Raw genomic sequence first — 11,361 nt, 5'->3', positions numbered from 1 at the left:
TCTCTAAGTGTGGTACACAGTGATACATCTTAATTAGAGAGGGTCATTGTAATCTCTAAGTCAATTAAAATTGCTCAGTGGCTTAGTTGTAAGTAGTGTTCAGTGAAGCTGCAGAATTGTGAATAACAATCTAAAATCATCATCATTGCACATTAAGAACAACACCTAATATCAGCATAAAGCATAAAAGTACAAGAAGGAATGAAAATGCAATGTTTTCATCATGCTATGTAATGCCCTGCAATTACTTAAATATCCACACAGCATACACTGCAGTTAAGCTGTTCTAAGTTTTAACCCCTAATTCTATAACCAAGTTTAACTCATAAGTTCATACCTCAGCCAGAGCCATATTTACAGTCCCATTACAAGGACTAACTTATGCTTTTGCCACACACCAGGAAAATGACTATTTCTGTCACTCGTTAAAACAGAAATCATACAATATACCACCTGGTTTTGCAGGGGAAATCAGTTGTAAGGCAAACAAAACATAAAGACTGTATCAGTAACATTGCCGTTATATGTAGCTTAGTCTACACTGTAAAATATTCACCATATCCCTCAGTCCACCCCAACCGTCCCCCTAAAAAAATGTGTTCCTATGTTTAAAGACCTGTGGATCACTCTAATCCTGGCTGGATGATTAGTATTATTACATCAGTTCTAAATTAATGAATAACTGCTCAGATATTTCTCACACATGGATACCTCCAAATTATTACAGTCTAAATTTTAACTTTTCCCCCATAGCAATCTTACCCCAAGTCAAGCATTTCAGATCATGACAATGCATATTCTTCTAATATCAACTCATCTAATATAGCATGAAAGAAAATCTTAGAACATTTCCTTTGCACTGTAGTATTTTCTAATAACTTCTGATCACAACACTTCTGAAAGCGATTTCAGTTTATCTGTAGAAGTTATTTTATTTAAAAAAGTACATAAATACATATATACTTACATCATGGTAGCTTGTATTTCAGCAAACATTCACGCTACCTACTCCCACCCTTGCTCTGTGGGAAGAGTATACTTCTCAGCCCAGTTATGGGTTTGGTCAGAAGACTTTCTTTGCAAATGGAATTTGAGTGAATATGACTTATGTCCAAGCAGAAACTTTTAGTACCAGTTTCTATCACTCATTGAGCTCCAGCCCTCCACCATGAAGAAAACTTTCCCTACATAATGGCTGCTCATTCCACTTAGGTCCCCAGAATGAAAGAATATATGAAACAGACTTGAACCCAGTCCACAGCCTGGAGCGCAGTCCAGAGCAGCCAAGCAGAGCTGAGCAAAACTACAACCAACCTGTAAACACATGAGTGAGAAATAAATATTATAAACCATGGAAATTTGGTGGTTGTTTGTTACTGCAGGAGAAGCTCACTAATATATACCCAATGCTTCTGAAGGGCATTTAAGAGGATATATAATAAATGTAACCCTAAATTAACCCCTTTGAATCAGATACTTAAAAGTTATTTGACCAGAACATAGTCAACTGGAATACCAAAGGGCCATTTTCTTCTTCTCACTTTAATAGGCTTATTTTTTGTCTGCTCTGACACCTCTCAGTAGAGACAAATAGCCCAAAACTGCTATACAAGTCTTTGAACACTTGAGGGTAAAGGATGGGAAATCCCTATGAAAGAGTTTAAAATTCTATCTTGATTAGGATAGAATGGAGCCAGGTCAAACCCTGAATCTAGCTCCTTCCATTTTCATCTACCTCTCAGCTACTCTCACCTTCATGTCACTGGGATATGACATTCCTACATTCTAAGAACTTTTAAGGATAAGATAGGGACCCTGTCATATTCATTGCTGTATGAATTCCCCCAGTGTTTATTAGTGCCATCCATAGAGTAGGCCTTACATAGATAGGATGATAAACAGAGAGACAGCTAGATGCATCTAGCTATCCCAGCCTCTGGTAGATTTAACTGCAACATTACTAGAAGCATCTACTTCACTGGATTCTCATCGCATGCATTCCACATGACGTCAGCCCACATCCCCCTGTTTGCAGTTCTGCAAATTCACCAATCTCTTTCCAAACTGTAATTCTATCCAGGAGCCCCTTACAGGAATGGCTTTCCTCCCTTTTCACCAAAAAAATACTTCAAGACACGGTTTAAAGTCATCTCCTCTGTCTTTCCCACTAAAGTGCCAGCTCCATGAAAACAGACTCATCTTTCTTATTCAAAGCTGTATCTTCAGCATCTATCTTGATGCTGGTATGAGGTAGATGCTCAATGAATACTTCTTGAATGGGGAAGTAAATTAATGCAAAAGCTCCCCTAATCCTCACAGACTGCTTTGAACCTCTCTTCTGGTCTCCTATTATAGTTAATAAATACTTTAATTAAGGAATTGACAAAACTGTATGATGACTATCTATCACAGTACCCAACTGTTAATGACCAATAAATATTTGAGGAGTGAAATATTTATGGCAGAAACAGACTAAGATTCTCAAATCTGTGCCTGTGGGGGGTTTTTTTTTAGCACACATAACTGAGAACTGGTTTTATAGTGAGAGATTAAATAATACAGTTTGCTTAGGTTGGTCATCTCCAAACCCTGTTTTCTTTTCTAGCAAACTCTCAGCTTGAGGATGACCAGAGACTGCTTTGGGTCTGGCTAGGCACACACACATACCTCTATTTTAATTTTTTTCACTATTTTTGGTCCTCTTTGTCATCACTAAAATTGCCTTCAATGATATTTCTTATTTTTTTCTGAGTTTTGCTTCCACTTTCAAATTATCTTAAATCATTTTCCTGCCTATAAGGTGTTAGACTCCACTTCCCAATGTAACACGGCTCATTAACTTAATAAGCATGCTTTGTTATCTCCTAACAAGTCATTATATATTGCAACATGAAGCCTAGTTTCTAGGACAACAAGCCTCCCTGGAACATCACACCATAAGGTTCCCAGGTTGGTGTTAACCACTGATGCCCAATCTTTGAAAATAGTCCTGAAACCAGTGATCGAGGTTTAGCCCTATATTCCTTAATCCTTTCTTTTTTTTTAATGAAGCAATCATTTGTTGATGAATAAGTGTCTTTTTCCTTTGTCCAACATTTAATTGGCCCACATTCAAAGAAAAGTTTAAGAAATGACAGCAATGTTGGATTTCAGAGATATAAAAAATACCTCTTGTTGGTCATTCTTGCCCCCCAATTTCCCTCAAAAAATTCTCCATCAGCTTCCCAGTTTCTGAAATTCCACCATCAGTATTCTGCTGATTTGTTTTGTTTCCTTTCAAAAGATAAATATCTAGGGGTTAAAGTAACAAAGAATTTTCATTAATATCTAAGCATTAATTCACTTATATCTAAGCATGAATTCACTTTGGGGAGCAATTTTAGTCCCACAAAAATAGAGAACCACTAGGGGAGCTTACATTTGAGAGTTCTGGAAATCTAAGAGGAATGAATGAAAAGGAGGAGTGGGCTCAGGAAACAAACTGACCCACTTGTAGAAAAAGTGAAGTGGATTAAAACTCAAGAGTCTTGCATGCAGACAGTCTAAAGAACTCCTATAAATCAAAATGAAAAAGACAACCCACTAAAATTTGGCCAAAAAATTGAACAGGCACTTCACAAAAGAGGATATTCAAGTGGTCAATCAGTATACGAAAAGATGTCCAACACTTTAAGTACTACTGATACACGCAACACCATAGATGATATTCCAGACAGATGTTGAGGAAAGAAGACAGATATGAAAAACTCTAAACTGCATGATTCCATTTATATGAAGTTCAATAACATGCAAAATGAATCTATGGTAATAGACATTAGAGTCATGGTCATGTTTGTGGGATGGGGTGATTTGACTGGAAGTGGGCACAAGGAAGCCTTCCAAGTACTGGAAATTTTCCATATCATGACATGGTGGTGATTTCATGGGTATCACCGTCTGTTTAAAGCCACCAAGCTATACATTCAACACAGCTAAACTTTTCTGAAGGTATATAATATACCAATATTTTTTTTTCTTTTTCAAATCAGAAGCCTTTGGTTGCAATGTGAATGCTGCAATATTTGGGTCCTTGGGTCACACATCTTGAGTTACAGAATCCCGGCTTTGGACTCTCTTCCCTCATGAGGAGTTGGTAAGGTGACTATAGAGATCCTTTCCAGGCCTGGGTGAAAGCTTCTGCCTCCTTTGGTTCTGGACTTTGCCAGGTCAACTTCTGATTTCCCCACAGAGTCTTTAGCCCTCTCCTGCTTGTCAGTCCAGGATCTTAGAAACAAGACTTAGGGTCCCAGATGGTAATACCCAAATGTGAAAATGTCGTTCTTGGATTTTTGTTTAACATGTTTTTCCTACTGAGACTGAACTTTTGAAATAAATTGCTTATCTAGTACTCCATGGGGTAGTTAAATAAGAACATCAATCAACCAACTTGCTGGATTAAGTGTTTTCTCCAGTTCTCTTATAATAGCTATGGCATTTAGGTTCTTGGTCATCCCTGAGACAAAAGGATGGAACAACCCTTGTCTTTACTTAGTCACCTCTTCCATTCGACTGTGACTTCCTTGAAGACAAGAAATTATCTCATTCTTCTTTGTATCCCTGGCATCAAGCCCAGTGCCTGGTACATAGTAGGTGCTTATTAATTTTTCTTGAATTAAAATGAATGAGTAAGACCTTCACAAAACCTTTTGTCAGAGGCAATTTTAACTTGCATTCAACATCCAAGGAGAGTGGGCGTGCTGCTTTGGCTCTGACATTGAATAATCTGGATGTTCCAAATTTCTTCTTGCTCATTTATCCTCAGGAAAAAAAGGGAAGCAGGGGAAGATCATGTTTGTGGGCCTGGCAGACACATCTCAGACTCATCACCCTGTGTGACAGATCAGATGAAGCAGGAGCAAGACCAAGGCCACCTGCCCTGCTGTCTTCTGACTGCTGGTGTTGCCTTAATCACCGAGCCAATGCAATTTCCTGCTGCTAACCCTCGCTATGGTCCACTGGGAGGTCCCATTTGTCACTGTCATTACCTTTCAGATCAGCAAAACATCCGTCTTTAGTTGGGCCTTCCTTCAATGCCTTGTTCAGGTATATAGGAAGCTCATGGTCAGCAATGGCAATCCAGGACAGTGGTCCTCAGTGCCTCAATATGAAGGTGGATTCATGCACTTTGATATACTAACTCTATCAACAGTAAGTTTGAGGAGAGGGTGAACCTCAGTCTCATTTAAAAGGAGTAACACTTTATTTTTATATATCCTTTATAGAACATATTTTTTGTATTTTTTTAATAACTCACATATTCTATGGAAAGACCTTGATTTAATGTATAGCTCCAGGACTTCCCTGGTGGCGCAGTGGTTGAGAGTCCGCCTGCTGATGCAAGGGACACGGGTTCGTGCCCCGGTCTGGGAAGATCCCATATGACGCGGAGCAGCTGCGCCTGTGAGCCATGGCCGCTGGGCCTACGCGTCCAGAGCCTGTGCTCCGCAACGGGAGAAGCCGCGACAGTGAGAGGCCCGCGTACCACAAAAAAAAAAAAAAAAAAAAAAAAAAATGTATAGCTCCAATTCCACCAACGCTCTCACCTCTGTTACTACCCTGAACCCAAATCAGTCCTCTTCCCCCTCCACTCAGCTGAAAACCTGAAACATACCTGACCCCAAAAAGGAATCTGAACCATATGCAAAATGCACCTTCTCACATTTGACTTGAATAGAACTGGCTTTCTTATCTGACAAACATCTGTCTAGCATTCACTATGTGCCAGACACAGTTCTAAGAGTTTTGCAAACATAAACTCATTTATAACACCAGAATCTCATTTTATGGATGAGGAAATGGAGGCACAGATAGACTAAGCATCTTGCCCAAGGTCACATGGCTAGTAAATGAAACTCTAACCCAGTGCATCCCATTCCTGAGTCCATGCACTTAATCAATCACTACAGTCAGACAATAGGAGGTCTTTGGACCTAAAGGCCAGGCCCAAAGCTTCCAGTAGTGTTCTGACAACATTACTTAATTACCTAATCAATTCTTTCAGCCCTGGCTCAGAACAAAGGAGAGGGGTATGTGTAGGTGTGGGTGTGGGTATGTGGGGGTGTGTGCACATGTGTGAGTGCACAGTGAACAAATAGTCCACAAAACTGTACCTCTACCACTGTCTCTCACATTTTCCATCTCATGGTCACCAGTTGGGTCTCCAGAAGCAAATGTTCAGAGAGAATCTGAGGCACAAGATGTTTATCAACCCCTGTGAAGGGAAGGGAAAGGAGGCAGAACTGAGCAGGGAAGAGCCCAACTGTAAGGAAGGCCCAGCAAAGCCTCAGTCAGGCAGCAGAGAGTCTGGAGCATATATGGGTCATCCAGGTAACCACCAAGGGCTGAGGCAGCTGGGCCTTTGTTCACCCACCTTGCTCGGTTATCAGTCTGGGGCTGCCCCACGAAGGGCAGCCTCAAAAGAGGCAGCTCTGCGGCCAAGGCAGACCTTGAAGGAGCACAGTCCCTCAGGAGGGCATCTAGACTTTCCTTGAAGGAGGTCTGGGTGGCGCAACTCCACATGTACCAAACCAAAATCCTACACAATCTGTGACCCTATTGCCTCTCTGACCTCATCCCCCGCTTCCTGCAGTCTCACTGGTCTTCTTGCCAAGCAAGCCCCTACCTGAGGGATTTTGTCCTTGTGTTCCCGCTGCTTGCTCTCATGTCCACATGATTCGCTCTTTTGGCTTCTTCATATCTTAGCTCAAATATTACATCTCAGTGAAGCGTTTTCTGAACACTATTTTAAATCTCTCTCACCACCCCCCAACCCTACTCTGATACTCCCAATCCTTCTTCCGGCCATATTTCTCTCCATACCATTTATCATCTTCTGACATAATATATAGTTGGTGGCTTACATATTTTTAATTCTTTCTCTTCATAAGCACTATGAAGACAGAGGATGTTTTCCCCTGTTGTGCTCACTGATTTATCCTCAGTACCAAGAACAGTGCCTGGCACACAGTAACACTAAGGCAATGAATGACTACACAGAGAGTAAAAGAAGGAAGCTTCTGTCTCCTCGGCGCCCTCCACAAGCTCAGGACAAGAGAGATGCCTTCCATGCATTTCCTACCTTAGAGGCAAGGAACCCTGAACATGCAAATCTCTCATGTCATCTCTATTAGACACAAGGTAATTCTTATACTTCAAGCAACAATAAATATGCTTTAATTCTAGTTCCTAGAACAATCAAGCACTACTAAATTTTCCCACCAAACTCACATGGATTATTCACTAGGCTGATCAGAGCGCCCAACTACACACTCCATTATCAGTAAACCCCATCGGTTCCAACTGCAGTTTTGCATGAAACCCATTCTTGTATCCCCTGCTGAAATATCAGTGGATTCTTGTCCCCTTCTCATTCCCTTTCCCACTTGGGGTGATAGCATTGAGAAACTGAGCTACTACCATTCTTTTTCCCATTATATCAATACCAGGTCTTACCAGTTAAGCTTTTTAGTAAACACTGCTTTGCTCCATTGGTTAAGAGGGCGGGTTCATGATATCTACAAAACAGAAACACACACACAGACATAGAGAACAGATTTGTGGTTGCCAAGGGGGAGGGAGTGGGGGAGGGAAGGAGTGGGAGTTTGGCATTAGCAGATGCAAACTGTTATATATAGGGTGGATAAACAACAAGGTCCTACTGTATAGCACTGGGAACTATATTCGGTATCCTGTGATAAACCCTAATGGAAAAGAATATGTATATGTGTAAGTGAATCACTTTGCTGTACAGAAGAAATTAACACAACATTGTAAATCAACTCTACTTCAATAAAATTTTTTAAAAAGAGTGTGGGTTCCTGGCTCCCCCACCTACCAGAAGGGTGTCCTTTGGCACATTGCCTAATAACCCCATGCCTCATTCTCCTCACGTGATCTATCACTTAAGGCACTTTAGACACATAAAGCTCAGGGCCTGGCACATTGTTGGGACCTAGGAAATAGCAGTTTCTATGACTCCATAATTCTCTCTCTCCTGCCTGCCCCACCCCCATCTTTGTCACTGGTAACTGCGTTGCTCTCAATTCTTCCTTCTCCCTAAGTCCTTCTTCCAAGTTTTACAGCAGCCTTAAACCTTAAAGTCTTACAGTCTTCTTGCCTCATTTTAAAATCTTTTTGTAAGTGGCTTCACAGATATAGAATATAGTCATTCCCAGGACTCAGGATGACCCATCTGGGGCTGGGTTAAGTGATAAAAATGGATTAGACGCCCACTCAAAAGGAGCATCATCGCCAGCAACAGGAGACACGTTCCCCTTCCATACTTGTAAGTTCCTCATTGCAACCCCGTGGAACCGCCCAGTAGTCCCCTGTCCCCACAGGAAAAAAAAATTCTGTAGCTCTTTGAAACACATTGAAACATAAAACATGGCATTTCATGAAGCCAGTTTCTTAATTATGAAATCTAAGAAGTCACAGTTTTAGTTACTTTGCAACTAGACTAGTAGTTTGTCATTGTTGTTCTACATTAAGATGGAAACCAAAAGCAAGATAATCTGTGAGCATCACCTTGTAGAGAGATTTACAACCACCACAGCAGCTTGGACCCCATCAATCTTCATTCACTGAATTAATGTGCTGGTGCTGGGGCAAGGGCAATAAACAGATAAAAATCCTTGGAGTCCTGGAACTTACTTCCTAGTGGGAAGACAGAAAATAAAGATCAGTAAGGGAAATATATATTAGATGTGGTGAGTGCTGTGGAGAAAAAAGCAAGGATGAGAGGATGAGAGGCAGGACATGGGAATGCAATTTAAAATTTAAAATCAAGTAGTCAAAGACCTTACTGAAAAGGTGATATTTAAATAAAGGCTCTAGAGAGAGGAAGGGGCCAGTCATGCAGTTACCTGGGATAAGAGCCATTTAGGTAGAATGGCACGTGCAAAGCCCTAGCCCTAAGTGGAAATATGTGAGTGAATTTGAGAAATAGCATTGAGGGCAATGCCCAGAGTGAGCGTGGAGGAGATGGCAGAGTCAGAGGGAAAGCAGGGGCCCGATCACACAGGGGCCTTTCCGGTCATAGTAAGGATTCAGCTTCTACTCCCGATGAGATAGGAGCTTCAAGAGGCTTTGAGCAGAGGAGTAAGGTGATCTAACTTCCTTTTTAACAGGATTGCTTTGATTAAAGGAGTTGGAGACAGAAACAGGAGATACTGCCTTTAGACCCAAGCAAGAGGGGCCCCTGCCCTGGGCCCCACGTTGTATGGGGTCCTGCATAAAACAAACACACAACATGTACATTTATGATAGTACCCAGGGCATCCTTCTTAGTGATCAGGCTCAATTCCGGCACAGAACAGCCTGCAGTCGTAAATATGTATTCCCATGACTACCACATTTTAGACCCTTTTAGACTCTTCTCCACACCTCTTGCCACGTGTGCATCAAACAAAAGGTGACTGCCTCCAAATGCCATCAAAGCTGCAAACATGGGAGCTGGACACTGCTTAGGAACGTGGGGAGGATTTGAGAAATGGATGTGCCTAATTAAGAGAAGTACGACTTCACTTACTTACTTCCTCTTGGAGAGCAAAAGTGCCGTAGATAACAACATATTATGTCTCAGTTGTGCTGAGAGTCCATTTCCTTGCTTCTCTTTGTGTTCCAATCCAGCATTCTTGAGATATTCACGAATGGCCCAGGGTTTGCAATGGTTGCATACTTAATGGCTAGAAATATTAAACAATTCATCTCTCTCTAAATTTGTATTTATGCAGGTCCAAACAAAATTCATGCTGGAGCTAAATTCTAGAATATTGTTTCAAGAGATGATGCAAATGGCAATATAAGTGATCATAGTTTATAGGATGAAATTTAAATATTTTGAAATATTGTTTACAATAGTGGTAATGTATCATCTGCAACCCCAATTACAATACTTGAACATGATATGTAGAAGTTGTGGTTCTTATTGCTAGTTCAGATGAGCAAAGTTTCTCCAAACTGAATTGAAATTAATATGTTTAATTAATTTTTAAAATACAAGGACTCAACAAGAGTGGTCTAATTTGATAAAACTATCAATAGAACATCAATTACATGGAAATCTTGGTTATGTGGCATATATTTTACTGAAATTAAGTTTTAAAAATAACATCTACAGGATAGACATATAGTAATTCATAACTTAAACTCTTTCTATACTCATCCAAATATCACCTACTCATTAAGAGAACACCCAGACACACACAATAGTAATTCAGTCATCTGTTATGTTTTGCTTACTGTTGGTCATATAAAAATCGTTAATTGTTTCTTACTTTTTCAACATAAGAGTATACGTTAAAGTAGGAGGATAGAACATATTTTAAATAACTTTGTTAGATTGACTCATAAAGTTCGAATATTTAGATATTTATTATGTTGGGTCCCATTTGTATTTTGGCCCCTTGTATCTTAGGGAAATCCAATCTGGAGGTTACTGTAATAAAAAAATCCTGGCAATAAATGATGGTGGTCTCATCAGGGTATGGCAATGGAGATGTGAGAAGTCATCAAATTCTGAATACTTTCTGAAAGAAGCACCAGAAAGATTCCTGACAGACTGGATTTAAGTGTGAAAGGGAAGAATCAAATGACACAAGGTTTTCAGCCTGAGCATCTCCATAAAAAGTTGCCATTATATGAGCTAGGGCAGGATGTAGGAAGAGCAGCTTGGGGAGACTTTCAGAAGCTTGTTTTGTCATGTTAAGCCTGAGATGTATTTTAACTCTTAGCAGTGGTTTTTTTTTTAATACATTTATTTATTTACTTACTTACTTTTGGCTGCATTGGGTCTTCATTGCTGTGCACAGGCTTTCTCTAGTTGCGGCAAGCGGGGGCTACTCTTCGTTGCGGTGCGTGGACTTCTCTTGCAGTAGCTTCTCTTGTTGCAGAGCATGGGCTCTAGGTGCACGGGCTTCAGTAGTTGTGGCACGCGGGCTGAGTAGTTGTGGCTCACGGGCTCTAGAGCGCAGGCTCAGTAGTTGTGGCGCACAAGTTTAGTTGCTCCGCGGCATGTGGGATCTTCCCGGACCAGGGATCGAACCCATGTCCCCTGTTTTGGCAGGCGGATTCTTAACTACTGTACCACCAGGGAAGTCCTCTCACAGTTTAATACTCTGGGGAGGCATTCAGGGGAGAGGTCAGGATATGCAACAGTCATTAGGGTAGGAGCAGGATATGGGTTGCATTCAAATCCTTGGGATGCAAGACATCCACTCTTTTTTTTCGGGCTTTCAACGAGATGGAAGACATGGTATAGTTGAAAGAAGGGACATTGTTGTGCCACTTCACCCTTGTAGCAGAGAGTGGCGTACAGAACCC

The sequence above is a fragment of the Orcinus orca genome, chromosome 5 (assembly GCF_937001465.1).
Source record: "Orcinus orca chromosome 5, mOrcOrc1.1, whole genome shotgun sequence".
Taxonomy (NCBI): domain Eukaryota; kingdom Metazoa; phylum Chordata; class Mammalia; order Artiodactyla; family Delphinidae; genus Orcinus; species Orcinus orca.
Note: the sequence above shows the minus strand (reverse complement) of the source record.